Source organism: Pan paniscus, chromosome 1 (genome assembly GCF_029289425.2).
Source record: "Pan paniscus chromosome 1, NHGRI_mPanPan1-v2.0_pri, whole genome shotgun sequence".
In the NCBI taxonomy this organism is placed as follows: Eukaryota; Metazoa; Chordata; class Mammalia; order Primates; family Hominidae; genus Pan; species Pan paniscus.
Genome location: NC_073249.2, coordinates 90327450 through 90347522, shown reverse-complemented (window position 1 = coordinate 90347522; position 20073 = coordinate 90327450). Strand labels below are relative to the sequence as shown.

General features: G+C 34.8%; 1 protein-coding gene across 1 annotated transcript in view; it reads left to right on the top strand.

Annotated features, from left to right (window-relative positions):
* LOC129397826 (serum amyloid P-component-like) overlaps positions 1-20073 on the top strand; it is a 73958-nt gene that overhangs the window by 24306 nt on the left and 29579 nt on the right. The gene's annotated exons all lie outside the window — the stretch shown is intronic.

The window sequence follows — 20073 nt, the reverse complement described above, 5'->3', positions numbered from 1 at the left end:
TTCTTAGAGATTATTGTTTCCTCCTCTTCTCAATACATCAGAATTCCTTCCACTATTGTCATGAGAATTTGGAATTGTAGTAAAAATTTGGAGGTCAATTGCAGTAGATTCCTAGAAAAATATTTTATAACTCTCAAAATTCAACAGTAAGAAAGCAAACAATCTAATTGAAAATAGGCAAAAAACACATTAATACTATGGAATATTGATCAGCAATATAAATGAATGAACTATTGATATATGCAAAACTTGGATGGCTCTTACATTGAGTTTTTCTCCATCTAGCTTTTTAAGATAGAAAGATAGATCACTGATTTTATCCCATTCCTCTAATCTTATATAAAAATGCAATGCTATGATTTCTCCCTAAGCTCTACTTTAACAGCATCATGACAATTTTTTAAATTTTCATTTAATTTAAAATACTCTCTAAACTTTCTTTTGATTTCTTCTCTGACTCATGGGTTATTTAAAAGTGTGGTGTTTAATTTTTAAACACTCAGGTATTTTATACATATATTTATGTTATAGTAGAAGATACTCTTTATTATACTCCTTTTTAATGTATTTTAAAGGATTTAGACTTATTTTAAATTCCAGCAAATGGTTTCTCTTGACGATTGACCCATGAACACTTGAAAGGAAGGTGTATTCTGCCACTTTAAAATGAAGTGCTTTATAAACAACAAAGAGCTCAAGTTAGCTAAAACTGTAGGTATCCTTTTTTTATTCTTCAACATTTTCTTCCTTTTTCTTCAATTCTTTCTATTTTTTTCTTTAATTTTATTGATTTTATGTCTACTTGTTACAATTATTGAGGGAGAAGTATTAAACTATCAATATAGCACAATGTAATTGTGAGATTGTCAATTTTTCCTTTCAGTTTTATCAGTTTCTGTTTTATTTATTTTGAAACTCTGGTATTAAGTGCATAGATATGTTATATTGTTATGTCTTCTTCATTCTTGATGTCTTTTATCATTTTGGAATGATAATATTTATGATAATATTCTTGTCATACTACTCCTATTTATCCATGATAATGTTCTTTATTCTGGAGTCTACTTTGTCTGATATATCATATGAAACCTATGATGCTTACTGTTTTGCATGGCATACGTTTTCCATCCATTTACTTTTATCTATTTGGTATTTATAATTAAAGTGCACTTCATACAAACATCATACAAGAGGTACTGCTTTTTTAATTCAGTTTGGCAAACTTTGACTTCTAATTGAGATGTTTAGTCTACTAGGTTGAATTGCTAATATGTTGCTAATATGGTTGGGTTTAAGTCTCCCGTATGGCTATTTATTTTCTATTTTATTTATTTGTTTTTCCTGTAGTCCTCCTTTCCTGCTTTGTTTTGCATTAATCATGTATTTTTAGTGTTATATTGTACCTGTTAGATTGGCTTTTTCAGCCCCTCCATCCCCTCTTCCTCCTCCCTATTTTTCTTCATCATTGATCTATGATTTATATTATGGACATTTAAGTTTCCAAAGTCTATCCTTAATTCACATTATATCATTTAAACATAATACAAGAAAATTAAACAGTTTGATGCCGTTTACTCATTCCTCTTCTTTGTGCTGTTTGTAATTCATTTTATTTCTACCTATGTCAAAACCCTGGAGTTCACCATTAAGTATAATTATGGCTTATTTTAAAGGACAACAAATTGTACAAATCTAAAACAAATCAATCATTATGCTTATGATAATAGCTGGCAGCTGAGAAGATTCTTTCCTATTTCTAGGTTGCCAGAAGTTTTTTCGTGAATGAAGGCTAAATTTTGCCAATTTTTTTTCCTGAATCAATTTTCAGTTAATCACATGACTTTTCCTATATACAGCAAATTGTATTAACTGATTTTTAAATGTTAAACCAACCTTTTATTCCTGGGGTAAATTTTACTTGTTTATATGACCCATTTTAATTATTGTTGGGTTTTATTTACTAGCATTTTGTTAAAGAGCTTTGCATCTGTATTTATGAGGGAGGTTTTTCTTTAGTTTTTCTTTTTTTATGTTGTGCATGAAGACTTTGTCTGATTTTGATATCAGAATAAAGCTGGCCTTATAAAACTAAATGGAAAGTATTTTCACTTCCTTTTTAATCAGAAAGTTTGTGATGAATTAGTACATGTTCTTCCTTAAATCTTTTATAGAATTTACTAGTGATGTCATTGAGCCTGGCACATTCTTTGTGGGAAAATTTAATTTAATTTAATTAATTTAATAGATATATGGCCATTCAGATTTTCCATTTCTTATATTTTCTTGAGTAAAATTTTATCACCTGTGACTTTTGAAGAATCATTCACTTCTTAAAAGTGGTGGAATTTATTGGCACAAGTTCTTCATGATATTCCTGTTTTAATCTTCTTATATTTACAGAATTTATAGTTGGAGTCCCTCATTAATTATGTCTTCCTCTCTTTCTTGGCTCATCTACCTAGAAGTTTATCACATTTATTTATTTGTTTGTTTGTTTATTTATTTATTTATTTATTGTACTTTAAGTTTTAGGGTACTTTTTAAAAACCTTTTGGGCTTTTTGACTTTATTTTTGTTTGCTTTTCATTTCATTGATTTCAGTTCTCCTCTCTGTTATCTTATTCTATCCAATTTGGCTTCAATTTTTCTTTTAGCCTCTTAAAATGCTTAATCATTGAATTTGGACATTTCTTATTTACCAATATAAGCCTTAGAAACTACAGATTTCTGTCTAAGAACTGCTTGATGTTTTTTCTACAAATCACTAAAGCACAGTTGATTGTTTTCCAATATTTTCTCTCTGTGTGCTCCTTATTTTGATAATTTCTATTGCTTTGTCTTCAATTTAAATGTCCTTTTCTTCTGCAGGTTCTAGTCTGCTACTAATCTTATCCAGTGAAATTTTTATTGCAGATATTTTCTTTGATTTCTAGAAGTTACATTTGGTTCTTTTACCTCACTCATTCCTCTCCTTATTACATCCATATTTCCTCTTAACCTTAAACAAATTTGTACTATTTGTAATTGTTTTAGCATCCCTGTCTGCTAACCCCATCATCTTTTTCATTTCTGTCTCTTTTTTTTCCGACTGACTTTTCTTCTGATTATAGGTGACGTACTTCTGCTTCTTCATATATCTAGCAGTTTTTTAGTGAATATTGGAGATTTTTATTTTATGTGTGGAGAGCTGCATTTTTTTCTTGTGTATTTTAAAAGAGTATTGAACTGTGTTCTGTTACGTATTTGAGTTACTTGTAAATAAGCTTGACCTTATTGAACTTTCTTCCTAAGTTTGATATGGCATTTCGCATTACCCATTACTTCAGTGTTAGAGTAGCCCTACCACTAAGGTGTGGCCTTATTGAGATCTCAGTTGAGGGCCCACAGTATTCAGTTAAGCATCTCTACTCTAGCTGGTTACAACATCCCCCAGCCAAGTATAAACTTAATAATCTCTGTTTAGCCCATGTCTTCCCATAATTCTTCTCTGCCAGCCTTATGGTATCTGGCCCAGTGTACACATAGTTTAGTATTATTCTGTTACAGACACGAGGGATGCTTATGCAAATTTCTGTAACTCTTATTTTGTGCAGCTTCCTATTTTCTCATGCTCTGCCTCATAATTTCCAGTTATATTGCCAGTGTGATCCACCTGGCAGGTTTCTTTAGTATAGGCTGACTTCACCAATACCAAATTCCTGCAACATGGTCAGCTTCACCAACATCCATCTCTTGCAGTACACAGTAATTAATAGCACCAAGTTTCCCTCAACATCCCTCTTTGCATGGTGGAGTGCCTCTAGTAAGACATATTCTTCTGAATAACTGTCCCCAGTACATTAGAGAGCATTTTTTTTTGGCAAAATTTCAAAAGTATAGATCCCATCAAGTTCTCTCTGAATGGCACATTGCAGCATCTTAATTGCAACATCGCAGCCATACAGTGGATCAATGCTGAGACAGGGTCTCACTCTGTCATCCAGGCTGGAGTGCAGTGGCACAATTACAGACTCAGTGCAGCCTCGACATCCTGGGTTTTAAGTGATCCTCCCACCTCAGCCTCCTGAGTAGCTGACAGGCACATGCCACCATGCCTAGCTAGTTTTTGTATTCTTTGTAAAGATAGGGTTTCACCATGTTGCCCAGGCTCGTCTCAAACTCCTGGGCTCAAGAGATCCACCCACTTGTGCTTCCCAAAGTGCTGAGATTACAGACATGAGCCACTATGCCAGACTGTGCCCTGTCTAATTAAGTCTGGGTATAAGCCCTGATGCAGGAAGGGTTGCCTCTGGGTGCATGTCAGCTTTTAATGTTTATCTTTATTAAATTTTCCTTAATGCAAACATGAAGTTTCTGGATAAAAGATGATTTCTTGATAAAAGTTGATTTCTTACCATGTTCAATGTACAATCAATAGCCAAAATGACATTGCAGTATTAGTCTCTCCACACCCAAAATCCTGCATTATAAGACCCAAATAGAAAAAAAAATTGATACACAAGTGACAGAATTACTCTCTATGCAAGAGATGAAGAAACACAAATGTCCTCCATTTATAAAGGGGAAAAATCATTTTTATCCCTCCGCTTCTGAATCTCCTTGGAACTGAATAGGAAAAGTCTTTACTCTAACTCTTTGGTTTGTATATCAATTTCTCCAAGAGGAAGATAAACCCAGTGTCTATGGCTTTTACAACCTAAATGTTTCTTCATGGCCCTGGGGTTCTCCCCATTTGGGATGTAAACAACTAGGCAGATAATGCTTTAATTTTTGTGCCTAACCCAAAATTACTATTTGGCTCTTGAGATGATAAGGTTTACAGTATGGAAGCAATTAGCTCCACCATTAGGGAAACAAATGTTTACAGATTTAATACTCAGTGTATCTAAAAAACAAAATGTTTCTAGAGGAAATGAAAGCAAACATTCTCTATTCTTATAATGTATACATTTCCATGTCTCTGAAGACTGAGGTTTTTGTAAGAATGCTAAAAAAATCCATGGAAAAGTTGTTTTCTCACACTACTCTATCTTGACCCTAGGGGTAGTGACTGTTACTTATATCTGCTATTCCTATATTCTTTAGAATTATTTTTGCTAATTATTATCAAATACCTCATTACTCAAGTTCCCTCTTGTACTTAATAATTCATTACATTAAACTCCCTATTCAAATCACTGTGTGTTTTTTCTCCTAATTGGACCCTAACTTATACAGTATGAGAACTTACCCTCTTATTCATGCATCTTTATTACTAAGGCCTCTAAAGTATGTGTTACCTTCCCTTTGACTGATCCAATTTGCTTAACTTTATCAATATAAGTTAATTGTGATGTTCTATGAAATTTTATGACAAACAACATTTTTGTGATCTATATTATGATGGAGGGCAGCAGAATTATCATAGCCCTAAGGCAAAACTGTGAAAGTATACTATTGGTCCTGCCAGGTAAAAGCAACTGCTTCTGGTTCTCCTTAAAGTTAACGTGGAGAAATAGTCACTATTTCAATAGCTACATACCAACTGCCAGGTGCTATGTTCATTTGCTCCAATAGAGATACTACATCTGGAGGAGCAACTGCAATTAGTGTGACAAGCTGATTAAGTGTACAGTAGTCCAGAGTCTTCCTCTAATTTACATCTAACTTTTTCACAGACCAAACTGTGAGGATTAAAGAGGGACATGATGGGTATAACCACCCTTGCTTCTTTTAGGTCTTTTAAGATGCCATTAATCGCTACAATTCCCATAGTAATGCAGAATTGCTTCATATGTACTATGTTGGTAGGAAAAGGAAGTTCTAGGGGCTTCTACTTAATACTTCCTATTATAATGGCCCTCATGCTATGGGTCAGGGAACCACTTTGAGTATTCTGCCAGTTGCTATGTATGTCTATTCTAATTATACATTCAGGAACTGAAGAAGTAGACACAGGGTAGGTCCTTGAACCAACTTACCAGAGAGTATGTCAGACCAGAGCTAACACTAATTCTATCATGTGACTTAAGTTAATACAGCAGAGCATCATGGTCTTTCAACCAGTTTCTAGACCTATCATAATTCACAGAACCATGGCCCTCAATTGAAAGGGAGTTCAAGACTTCTTGGGGAAGTATCACTGATGCAAGCACACACTGTAAATCTTCCACCAAAACTTCCCCCAAAAGGATCTGTGGCTGTATACTAGAGGTATATACATATACTCCATTGAGAAGTAGAAAATACTCAGACATTTCAGAATAACTTGACCTTGTCCCTGAATTGATGCTAATATCTCAAAACCCAAAATGTGACTGTGGCCCACCAAGCAAAATGAAGGCTTACAATGGTCACATGAGCAAAATGGCATGTTCTATAGATGCCAGTTAGCTTCTTTCCCCAGACACTTTGCTTATACAAAGGTCTGATAAACAAAATGGCCACGTTAGCAGGGACAGAGACTACACATGGATTTAACAATATGGGCTTCCCCTTACCAAGGCTGACGCAGCTAACACTGCTGTTGAGCACATAATTTGTTGAGAATGGAGACAAATAGTAAACCCTAACTATAACACCATGCCTTGTGAAAAATGGCCTCCTAGCAGGTTGATTATTTGAACATCTTTTGTAATGGAAGGGGAAGAAATTTGCCTTTGCTGGAATAGGCTTGTATACTAGACATGGATTTGCTTTCCCTGCCTGTAATCCTTCTGGCAGCACCACTATCTGTGGGTGCACAGAATGCCTTAAACACCTTCATGGCATTTCCCATAGCATTGCATCTGCTCAAGGAACTAATTTAACAATAAAGGAGATACAGCAATGGGTTCACGTCCATGGAATAAACTTGTCTTACCACATGCTTTATTGTCCAAAAATAGCTTATGTACTTGAAAAATGAATGGCATACTAAAGACTTAGTTACAACACTAGTTGGGAAATATCTTGAAATTATAGAGTTCTGTTTTATAGAATGTAGTGTATGTTTTGAATCATACTGTTATATAGTACTGTCACCCCATCATAGCTAAAATTCAAGGGGTCAGGAGTTAAAGGGTGGAAGTGGGAAGGATTTCTTTTATTCCTATTACTACACCTAATAATTCGCTTACAGAGTTTTTTAGCCTGTCTCAGCAACCTTGAACTCTGCTGGTTTTAGCACCCCTGGGGAAAATACTTCTACCAGAAAACATAACAATAGTCCATTTAATTGGAAGATGAGACTGCCATCTGGCCATTAGTGGCTCCATATGTCACTGAACCTACAGGCAATCTCCTGTTACAATTAATTCATTATATTAAATTTTCATTGTTGAAATTACTATGTGATTTCTGTCTCAAGAATGGGCCATGGCTGATATACTGGTTTTCTTAACTATAAGCATTCAAACTATAATTTCTATGTACTGGTTTAGCTGAATTTCACAAGATTTAATACTTTTTGTCTTCATTTCTATTCAACTTACAATATTGTCTGATGTTCCTTATGGTTTCTTCTTTAATCCGTCAGTTATTTAGCTGTGTGTTGTTTAATTTCTAAATGTTTAAGAATTTTTTATTTTTTTTGTCTTATTACTAACTGAATTTCATTATGGTCAGAGAAAGTCGGCATTATTTTAATTTTTATAAGTTTATTGAGTCATTGTATGATTCATCACATGTTCTCTCTCGATTCCATAAGCACTTGAAACGACAGTATGTTCTGTTTTTGGTTAGAATGTCCTTAGATATCGATGTCGTATATTCTTATTTTATGTCTACTTGTTAAATCAATTGATAAAAGAAGAGGACTAAAATCCCAATTAGAATTGTGAGTTTGTCTGTTTCTCTTTTGATTTCTCCTAGTTTTTGCTTTATTTATTTTGAAGTTCTGTTATTAGGAGCAGGAGCATTTAAGATTGGTATGTCTTACTGATGAATTAGACCTTTATCATAATGAAATCATTTTCTCATCTATGGTTATATTTATTGTTTTTATGTCTACTTTGTCTGCTAATGATTTAGAAATAAACGTGAAAAACGTTTTTAGGTAAGTGGAAATTCAAATAATTTCTACACTACCAAAAATGCTATAGAAAGTTCTGGAATGTATAACCACTCTAGTAGAATTAGAGTTTGCATACTATATCTTTCTCCATACTTTTTTCAATATATCTACATATTTTTATGTTTGTCTTCTAAAATAGAGTATACTTGGGTTTTGCTTGTTTTCATCTATTCTGGTAAAATACGATGACTGCCTTTTCACAGACATGTTCAATATACTTAGGTTAAACATAATTACATACATTGTTGGATTTAAATCTACCATTTTTCTAGGCTGATCATAAATTCCTGGCCTCAAGTGATCCTCCTGTCTCAGCCTCCTGAGTAGTTGGGATTATAGGCACGAGTCCCCACACCCAGCTTTTGCTATTTTTTTCTATTTGTCCTATCCTTTACTTTTTCCTCTATTTCTCACTGCTTTCCTCTTTTGGATCAAACAAATTTTTTAGTATTCTGTTTTATTTATCTATTGTCTTCTTAGCTATACCTCTTTGCATTATTCTAATTGCTGCTCTGTGGATTAACATGCATTCATAACTCATAACAATTTTTCTTAGAGTTAAATTGCACCACTTTTATTAAACAAAAGCATTTCATAAAAGTATATTTACATTTGTCTTTTCCTTTGTGCTATAGTTGTCATAAGTATGATGTCAACACACATTATAAACATTATAAATCTTACAATAATATTTCATATTTTTCTTTAAATAATACATTATTTAAAACAATTGAGAAAAAAAGATATTCCTTTATATTTACCCACATATTTGCCATTTTCAATTGTCCTTATTCTGCAAATATAAAGCTTGCACCTGATGTCACTTAACTTCAGTCTGAAGAACTCCCTTTAGCATTTCTGGTAGTGCATAAATTATCTCAATTTTTACTTACCTGAAATTATCTTTACCTTTATCTTGAATAAAATTTTTGCTGGATATAGAATTCTGGCATAACACTAAAAATGTCATTGAATTTATTCTGGCCTCCATTGTTTCTGATTAGAAGTCAAGTAAAATTATTCTTGTTCCCTGCTATGTAGTATTTCTTTTTTTGTATAAATTTCAGGGATACAGGCGCAGATTTATTATATGAATATATTACATAGTGGCAAAGTCCAGGCTTTTAAGGTAAGCATCATCTGAGTAGTGTACATTGTACCCATTAAGTAGTTTTTCATCCCTTACCCTCCTCCCACCCTCCTACCATTCCAAGACTCCTGTGATGATTATTTCATAAAGCCTGTGTACATGTGTACACATTATTTAGCTACCACTTATAAATGAGAACATGCAGTATTTGACTTTCTGCCTCTGAGTTGTTTCACTTAAAATAATGGTCTCCAGTTCTATCCATGTTGCTGAAAAATACATGATTTCTTTCATTTTTGTGGCTTAGTATTTTATGGTGTGTGTGTGTGTGTGTGATTTTCTTTATTCAATTACCCAATCATAGACATTTATGTTGATTCTATCTTTGCTATTGTGAATAGGACAATGATAAACATGTGAGTGCAGGTTATGTTTTTGATATAATGATTTATTTTCTTTGGATATATATCCAGTAGTTGGATTGCTGTATCGAATGGTATCTCTATTTTTAATTAATTGAAAAATCTCTGTATTGTTTTCCATAAACATTGTAGTAATTTACATTCCCACCGACAGTGTGTAAGCATGCTCTTTACTCTTTACTCTGTATTCTCCCCAACATCTGTTATTTTTCCACTCTTTTATAATAGCCATTCTGACTGTTTTAAGATTATATCTCACTGTGGTTTTAATTTTTATTTCTCTGATTATTAGTCATTTCGCATGTTTTTTTATAATCTTGTTGGCCATTTGTATGTCTTCTTTCGAAAAAGAAGTCTATTCATGTCTTTTGCCCACTTTTTAATGTGGTAATTTGGTTTTTGTTGTTTTTATTGTTTAATTCTGGATATCAGTCCCCTGTTGGATGCATAGTTTATAAATATTTTCTCCTGATTATCTGTTCACTCTGTTCTGTTGCTGTGCAGAAACTTTTTAGCTTAATTTTTATTTGTTTATTTTTATTTTTCTTCCTTGTGCTTTTGTCACAGTCATAAATTCTTTGCCTAGACCTATGTCTAAAAGAATTTCCATAGGTTTTCTTCTAGTAGCTCTATAATTTTAGGTCTTAAATTTAACTTTTTCATCCATCTTGAGTTGATTTTGTATATGGAGAAAGACAGATCCAGTTTTATTATTCTGCATACAGTAATATAATTTTTCTAGCACCATTTATTGAAAAGAGTGTCCTTTCCCCAGTGTATGTTTTTCTCAACTTTGCAAAGGTCAGTTACCTAAAGATATGTGGCTTTATTTATGGTTTTTTTTCATTCTGTTTCATTGATCTATGTGTCTATTTTTATACCAATACCGTGCTGTTTTGCTTACTGGCCAGCTTTATAGCATAATTTGAGGTCAGGTAATGTGATTCCTGCAGCATTGTTCTTTTTGCTTAAGATTGCTTTGGTTACTCAGGCTCTTTTTTCATTTCAGATGAATTTTAAGATTATTTTTCCTAATTCTGTGAAAAAAAAAATGATGTTGGTAGTTTCATAGGGATTGCATTGAGTCTGTACATTGCTTTGGGCAGTATGGTCATTCTAACAATGTTAATTCCCTGATTCATGAGCATGGGACTTTTTCCATTTATTTCTATCATCTACAATTTCTTTCATCAGTGTTTTGTAGTTTTCTTTGTGGAGATCTTTCACTTCCTTGGCTAAATATATTTCTAGATATGTTATTTTTGTAACTATTGCTAATGGAATTGACTTCTTGATTTGGTTGTCAGCTTGATTGTTACTGGTGTATAGAAATGCTACTGATTTTTGTACATTGATTTTGTATCTAAAACTTTACTGAATTTGTTCATCAAATCTGAGTGTTTTTAGAGGAGTCATTAGGGTTTTCTAAGATCATATCATCAGTGAGCAGAGATAGTTTGACTTCCTCTTTTCCAATGTGAATGCCTTAAATTTCTTTCTCTTGCCTAATTGCTCTGACTAGGACTTCCAGTACTACGTTGAATAAGAGTGGTAAATGGGTGCATTCTTGTCTTATTGCAGTTCTTAGGGAGATTGCCTTCAACTTTTCCCAATTCAGTATTATGTTGGCTGCAGTTTTGTCATATATGGCTTTTATTATTTTGAGGTATGTTCCTTCTATGCATAGTTTGTTGGGGACATTATTATGCTGAATTTTATCAAATGCTTTTTCTGCATCTATTGAGATGATCATATGGTTTTCGTTTTTAATTCTGATTATGTCATGAGTCACATTGATAGATTTGTATATGTTGAACCATCCTTGCAGCCACAGAATAAAATCCACTTGATTATGGTGGTATTTTTTATATGATACTGGATTCCATTAGCTAGTATTTTGTTGAGAATTTTTGCCTCTATGTGCATCAGAGATACTGGTCTGTAGTTCTGTTTTATTGTTGTCCTCTTGTAAGGCTTTGGTTTTAGGATGATACTAACTTCATAGAATGAGTTACGGAGGATTTACTTCCTCTCTATTTTCTTGGAATAGTTTCAGTAGGATTAGTACAAATTCTTTGTATGTTTCATAGAATTGGATGTGAACTCACCTGGTCCTGGGATTTTGTTGTTGTTGGCAGAATTTTATTACTGATTCAACCTCACTCTTCATTATTGGTCTGTTCAGGATTTCTACCTCTTCCTGGTTTAATCTTGGGAGATTGTATATTTCCATGAATTAATAAATTTCCTCTAGGTTTTCTAATTTGCCAATGTAGAGTTGTTCATAGTAGTCTCTGATGTTCTTTTGCATTTCTGTAGTATAAGTTGTTAATGTCTACATTTTTATTTATAATTGTGTGTATTTAAATCCTCTCTGTTCTTTTCTTGGTTAGTGTAGCTACAGTTTATCAATTTTGTTTGTCTTTTGAAAAACCAACTTTTCTTTCATTGTTCCTTTCTATTGTTCCCTTGGTCTCAATTTTGTTTAGTTTTTCCCTGATCTTTGTTATTTCTTTTCTTCTTCTAGCTTTGGGTTTGGTTTGTTCTTGTTTTCTATTTCCTTGAGGTGCAATTTCAGATTGTTTATTTTTTATCTTTTTATTTTTGGTGGGAGGTTTTTGGTGTAGGCCTTTGACACTATAAACTTCCCTTGCAGCATTGCTTTTGCTATATTCTAAAAGTTTTGCTTTTGTCTCTGTTTTTATTAAATTCAAAAGTTTTTCAAACTTCCAATTTAATTTTGTCATTGATGCAAGATTGTTCAAGAGTATGCTGTTTAATTTCCATATATTTGTCTAGTTTTGGGAATTCTTCTTGGTATTGTTTTCTAGTTTTATTTTGCTATGTTCTGAGAAGATACTTGCTATGATTTAATTTCTTTCAATTTACTGAAGCTAGTTTCATGGCCTAACATATGAACTGTATTGGAAAATGTCCTATGTGCTATGGGAAGAATGTATGTTCTGCATTTGTTAGATAGAATGTTAAGTCAACGTCTGTCAGTTTCCTTTGATCTAAAGCCTAATTTATGTCCAATGTTTCTTTGTTGATTTTCTGTCTTGATGATCTTTCTAGTGCTGTTAGTGGGGTGTTGAAGCCCCCCCACCATTATTGCATTGCTCTCTCTTTGTGTCTGGTAATATTTGCTTCAAGAATCTGAGTGCTCCGGTGTTTAGTACATACATATTTATGATTGCTTTATATTATTGTTGAATTTATACATTTATCATTATATAATAACGTTCTTTGCCTCTTTTTAATGTTGTTGATTTAAAGTATATTTTATCTGATATAAATATAGCTATTCCTGCTTGCTTTTGGTTTCCATTTGTGGGGAATACCTTTTTCCATCCCTTTGCATTCAGTCTGTTTCTAGCAGTAAGATAAGTTTTGTAGAAGCAGCATACAGTTGGTTCATGTGTTTTAATTCAGACATTCTATATCTTTAAAGTGTTTAATCTATTTACATGCAAGCTTAAGATTGATATGTAAAGTTTAGTTCTTGTCATAATGTTAGTTTTCTGGTTATTTTGAACATTATTTTTTTCTTTTTTATCTCTGCTTGTCTTCATGGTTTGGTGGAGTTGTGTCATGTTGCCATTTGATTTCTTTCTCTTCTTCCTTGTATAATTGTTTCTACAAGGTCTGTGAGGTGTATATTTTTGTGTGTTTTATGATGGCAAATATCAACCTTCCATTTCCATGTTTAGAACTCCTTTGAGCATTTCTAGTAGAACTGGTCTGGTAGTAATGAATTCTCTCAGCATTTGTTTGTCTGGGAAATATATTTTTTTCTCTTTCACATAAAAAGCTTATTCTTGCAGCATGTAAAACTCGTGGTTGACAGTTTTTTCTTTAACAACTCTAAAAATAGGATCCTAATCCCTTCTGGCTTGCAAGGTTTCTGCTGAGAAATCCACTGCTAATATGATGAGGTTTCCTTTATGGGTGGCTAGACAATTTTATCTTGATAATTTTAGAATCTTTTACTTTCTTTTTTTTTTGCTTTTATTTTTATTTATTTTTTTATTTATTATTATTATTATTATTATTATACTTTAAGTTTTAGGGTACATGTGCACAATGTGCAGGTTACTTACATATGTATACATGTGACATGCTGGTGCGCTGCACCCACTAACTCGTCATCTAGCATTAGGTATATCTCCCAGTGCTGTCCCTCCCCCCACCCCTCCCCCACAACAGGCCCCAGAGTGTGATGTTCCCCTTCCTGTGTCCATGTGTTCTCATTGTTCAATTCCCACTTATGAGTGAGAATATGCGGTGTTTGGTTTCTTGTTCTTGCGATAGTTTACTGAGAATGATGATTTCCAATTTCATCCTTGTCCCTACAAAGGACATGAACTCATCATTTTTATGGCTGCATAGTATTCCATGGTGTATATGTGCCACATTTTCTTAATCCAGTCTATCATTGTTGGACATTTGGGTTGGTTCCAAGTCTTTGCTATTGTGAATAATGCCACAATAAACATACGTGTGCATGTGTCTTTATAGCAGCATGATTTATAGTCCTTTGGGTATATACCCAGTAATGGGATTGCTGGGTCAAATGGTATTTCTACTTCTAGACCCCTGAGGAATCACCACACTGACTTCCACAATGGTTGAACTAGTTTACAGTCCCACCAACAGTGTAAAAGTGTTCCTATTTCTCCACATCCTCTCCAGCACCTGTCGTTTCCTGACTTTTTAATGATTGCCATTCTAACTGGTGTGAGATGGTATCTCATTGTGGTTTTGATTTGCATTTCTCAGATGGCCAGTGATGGTGAGCATTTTCTCATGTGTTTTTTGGCTGCATAAATGTCTTCTTTTGAGAAGTGTCTGTTCATGTCCTTCGCCCACTTATTGATGGGGTTGTTTGTTTTTTTCTTGTAAATTTGTTTGAGTTCATTATAGATTCTGGATATTAGCCCTTTGTCAGATGAGTAGGTTGCGAAAATTTTCTCCCATTTTGTAGGTTGCCTGTTCACTCTGATGGTAATTTCTTTTGCTGTGCAGAAGCTCTTTAGTTTAATTAGATCCCATTTGTCAATTTTGTCTTTTGTTGCCATTGCTTTTGGTGTTTTAGACATGAAGTCCTTGCCCATGCCTATGTCCTGAATGGTAAAGCCTAGGTTTTCTTCTAGGGTTTTTATGGTTTTAGGTCTAACGTTTAAGTCTTTAATCCATCTTGAATTGATTTTTGTATAAGGTGTAAGGAAGGCATCCAGTTTCAGCTTTCTACCTATGGCTAGCCAGTTTTCCCAGCACCATTTATTAAATAGGGAATCCTTTCCCCATTGCTTGTTTTTCTTAGGTTTGTCAAAGATCAGATAGTTGTAGATATGCGGTGTTATTCCTGAGGGCTCTGTTCTGTTCCATTGATCTATATCTCTGTTTTGGTACCAGTACCATGCTGTTTTGGTTACTGTAGCCTTGTAGTATAGTTTGAAGTCAGGTAGTGTGATGTCTTCAGCTTTGTTCTTTTGGCTTAGGATTGACTTGGTGATGCAGGCTCTTTTTTGGTTCCATATGAACTTTAAAGTAGTTTTTTCCAATTCTGTGAAGAAAGTTATTGGTAGCTTCATGGGGATGGCATTGAATCTGTAAATTACCTTCATGCTAAAAACTCCCAATAAATTAGGTATTGATGGGACGTATTTCAAAATAATAAGAGCTATCTATGACAAACCCACAGCCAATATCATACTGAATGGGCAAAAACTGGAAGCATTCCCTTTGAAAATTGGCACTCACCACTCCTATTCAACATAGTGTTGGAAGTTCTGGCCAGGGCAATTAGGCAGGAGAAGGAAATAAAGGGTATTCAATTAGGAAAAGAGGAAGTCAAATTGTCCCTATTTGCAGACGACATGATTGTATATCTAGAAAACCCCATTGTCTCAGCCCAAAATCTCCTTAAGCTGATAAGCAACTTCAGCAAAGTCTCAGGATACAAAATCAATGTACAGAAATCACAAGCATTCTTATACACCAACAACAGACAAACAGAGAGCCAAATCATGAGTGAACTCCCATTCACAATTGCTTCAAAGAGAATAAAATACCTAGGAATCCAACTTACAAGGGATGTGAAGGACCTCTTCAAGGAGAACTACAAACCATTGCTCAAGGAAATAAAAGAGGATACAAACAAATGGAAGAACATTCCATGCTCATGGCTAGGAAGAATCAATAGCGTGAAAATGGCCATACTGCCCAAGGTAATTTACAGAATCTTTTACTTTCACATTGACTTTAGACAGTCTGTTAACTATATACTGTGGTGAAGTCCATCTCGCTATGTATGTTCCAGGTGTTTGCCAGGCCTTTTGTATCTGGATGTCTAAATGTGTTGTAAGATAAGAGATGGTTTCATCAATTATTTTTTTAAACAGATCTCCTAAACTTCTTGGTTTTTCTTTTCCCTCAAGAATAACAATGATTCATAAGCTTGGTCATTTTCTGTAGTCTCATACTTCTTGAAAGCTTTGTTCCTTCTTTTTATTCTTTTTACTTTATTTTTGTCTGATTGGATTAATTCAAAAGACCTGTCTTCAGATTCAGAGAGTCTCTATTCTGCATGGTATAATCTATTGTTGAAGGTTTCAACTGTATTTTGTAACTCCTTCAAAGATTTTTTCATTTCCAGAAAAAAAATTAAGATATCTCCTCAGTAAATTTCTATTTTATATCCTGAGTTGATTTTCGGATTTCTTTGTATTCATTTTTAGATTTATCTTGTATTTCATTGAGCTTCTTTAAAATCAATATTTTGAATTTTTCTGGCTTTTGAAATATTTTCTTTTGGATAGGATCCATTGCTAGAAAATTACTGTGTTCCTTTGGGGCATCATAAACCCTTGTTTTTTTAATACTTCCAGAATAATTATGCTGATTTCTTTGCATCTGGGCAAACAGTCACTTCTTAATTTTGAATTTACTTTCATTAATGCAGGCAGGAACTTTTTTTCTTGGGGGTGTCACTATGATTTATGTTGGACAGGGTCATTTGACTGTGCCTCTGGGTGCATTCAGTAGTCAAGACTCTATTATTTTCTTGGTTATAAATAGCTGTAGTGTGCCAGCTTTCTAAAATGCTGGTTGTTGTAGTGGTGTACCAGGTGGGTGAGCAGGCTCACTGCCCCCTGACAAGCTAAGGTGGCATGGGCAATGGTGTTAGTAGAAGTTGGGAAAAGTTTGTCTCCTTCCCAAGTGCTGCACTCTTGTATCAGATTTTGTATTGTGTTGTGCCAGTCAACTTCCTAGCCAGTAGGTGACATTTTCAGGTAAAAGCCAGCTGAGGTGGTACCTGTAGGGTTTATGCTTGAACTCTGTTAACAGCTGGAGAAGTGCTCCAGTGTTTCAGGTGGTGGGTTGGGCTCTGGAGCACTCAAGAGCTTCAGTCCCACCCTCCCTCTAGGAGGGGATGGTGGAGCCAGGGAGGGGAAGCCTACACTCAGGCCCTCCAATAGCAAGTGCAAGCACTAGCCCTGACAGGGTGGTGGGGAAGTCCTCAGGTCCCTGGAGGAAGTTGCTGAGGTCTCTTTATGGTAATCCCAGTACCACAAACTCAACAGGTAAAAATGGGATCAGTTTCTCCTTCACATCTCTGTCTGGGCATTCAGGATGTTCAGTTAGGTTAGACATTGCTATTTGCTTCTAGGCTGCAATTATGTTAGCAAATTTTATATTGCACTGTGTGGGTTCACCTCCTGGCCATTAAGTGGTGCTTGCAGGTGAGAGCCAGCTATGGTGGTAGCAGTAAGTTTATGCTTGACCTTTGTTAACCAGGAGAAATGCTCAGGTGTCCCAGGTGATGGGTTGGGCTGTGGAGCTCTCAGTGGTTCTAATCTCATGCTCTGCCTCTGAGGCAGGGGTGAGCAGGCAAGCTGGGGAGGGCTGGGATGGTGAAGCCTGCACTTGGGCCCTCAATAGTGGGCATATGTGCTGGCCCTGACAGGAGTCAGAAGGCAGTTCTTAGGCCCATGGAGCAATACTTCAAGGAGGAGCAAAGCACCTGTTACCATGCCATAGAGCCGGCATAGTTGGAGAGGCAACTCATGCACCACAGCCAAGCAGGCAGTAGTGGAACCCACCTTGCTTTAATGCTTTCAACCTGACAAGCATCCTTGCCACAGCTTGCGGCTGGCAGCAAGCTGAGACAACCAGCCAAGTCACAAATAGTTTGTCTTCAGATGGCAAAACTGCTGCAGGCCATAAACTCACTGCCTGTGTCAAAACCATGGCTTCCAGGCCAAATCTCTTCAAGTCGTCTTACAAAGACAGGGTGATCAACTCCCATGCCTGTGGCTAAAGCCCACATCACATTCACCTCTGTTCTAGCCATGGGGACTCCTCCCCTACTCAAGGCCAGATCACAAATTTCCCTACCAAAATTCTCCAAACCAATAACTGCCTCCTGTGCTGGCTGGCAGTTTCTTAGGCACTCCTGGTGTTTTTTGTTTTGTTTTTTTTTTTTTTTTGATAAAATTTAGCAGTGTAAATTTATACACAGTATTTTGCTATTTCCAAGTGGGTAAGGTGTGCTGACAAGCTTCTAATCTGTCATCTTGGAAAAAATTATTATTTTAACCTGGTTACTTTCAAGATTTTTTTTTCATTTCTGGTTTTAAATATTTGACTCTGCTTACATATATTTGACATTTTTCTATTTACCCTACCTGGAATTCACTCAGATTCTTAGATCTGTATCTTATATTTTTTAATAATATGAACATTTTAACCAATGTTTTTTCAAATATTTTTGTGACACATACTATTCTCTCTTTCTGAGACTTCAAGTACATGTACATTAGATGTCTTGAATTGTAGCACAGGTCATTGAGACTCTGTTCATTGTTATTCATTTTTTCTCTGTTTTTCAGATTCAATAATTTTTATTAATCACTCTCAAGTTCATTGACCCTTTTTTCTACCAACACCAGTCTACTGTTAAACAGTAAATTTTTATTTCACGTATTTTAATTTTCAGTTCTAGATTTCTTGACTGAGATTCTACATATGTTTACTTATTATAAGAAAATTTTCTATAAGTTCTTGAGCCTATATACACTAGCTACTTTAAAGTCCCTGACTACTGAATGGAGTCATCTTAGGGTTGACGTGTTGACTCATTTTCTCTTGATAGGGGCCACAATGTTGTTTTTTTCCCCAATGTTGAGCATTTTGTAATTACGTACTGAACATTGTGGATGATAAATTATAGAGATTCTGGATTCATTAACCTGGGGGCACTTGCTATCTCTGAGTAGGCTTAATCTCCTGAAGTTTTACTAGAATAAAGTTCTTGAACTTGTCAAACTCATTCACCTTGACCTGCTACAAATACATGCAAGGATGAAATTCACCAATTGAGTTAGGAATTTTTTTCTCTGGGTCTTCACAGTACTCTGTGTATTGCATTAATCACACTGCACTGAAATGGGTTGCAAGTAGATTGTTAGCTACTCAATGCAAGACTAGGGCCTTATTTATCTCTACATTCCTAGTGCCTAACCCAGTGTCTGACACTCAGAGTGAACAGGCATTTCATATTTGTTGAAGTAACAAACTAAATAATTAAAGAATCAGAAACTATACAATTCTACACAAAGTTCATAAAATACTGGAATATGTGAATCTTTTAATTCAGAAGCAAAGATTATATAAGCTCAGTTCCAACTGACAATATCACCGAACCACAACACAAGATACAGTTAAGTGCCCATGGTAAACGTTTTTAAAAAATACATTCATGATCATCAATATATTTTATTTACAGGGTCAGGGAAGGAATTAGAACATTTTAGAAGAAGTTCATCAATTCTGAGTGAAATGAAGTTTTAGGATCTCAAAAATAAAGTTTATTCTTTGTACTTTATTCTCTGATAAGAATTAATACAGTGTGTGTGTGTGCGTGCGTGCATGCACACGCAGGCACATGCACACGTGTGTTTGAATGAATGGATGAAGTAATAAAAATGGACAAAGAATAAAAAGCATGGAATTCAGAATTACTAGATTTATAGTTAAGGCTCACTTCTATTTTAGTCCTACTGCTAGTTCTAACAATGAATATGACCTTGGAAAAGTAATTTAAACTACCATTTGCAATGGATATATCCGAAAACTGTGGGACTAGTACCTTACAGGAGTGTTATAAGAATCAAACGGGATGATGAACACAAAAGACCTTTGTAAACTCTAAAGAGCTATATAAACATTAAAGATCGTTATTAAATGAAATAATGCAAATAAAGCATTTTATCGCAATGCCCATTATACCTAAAGCTTTTAAATGTTAGCACCCTCCCACAAAAATATACATGTGCATGCATGTATACATATACACACACACCGCACACACTCACACTTGTGTTCACACCTTAGCGGCACAACAAAACTAACTTAGGTTCTTGTACCCTTTAAACATGTCATTTTCAAAGTTAAGCTCTCTGTGACACATACTACCTGCTTATCCTTGGCTTAAGTTTATCTCTCCTGCCCACTTCCATGCTTTC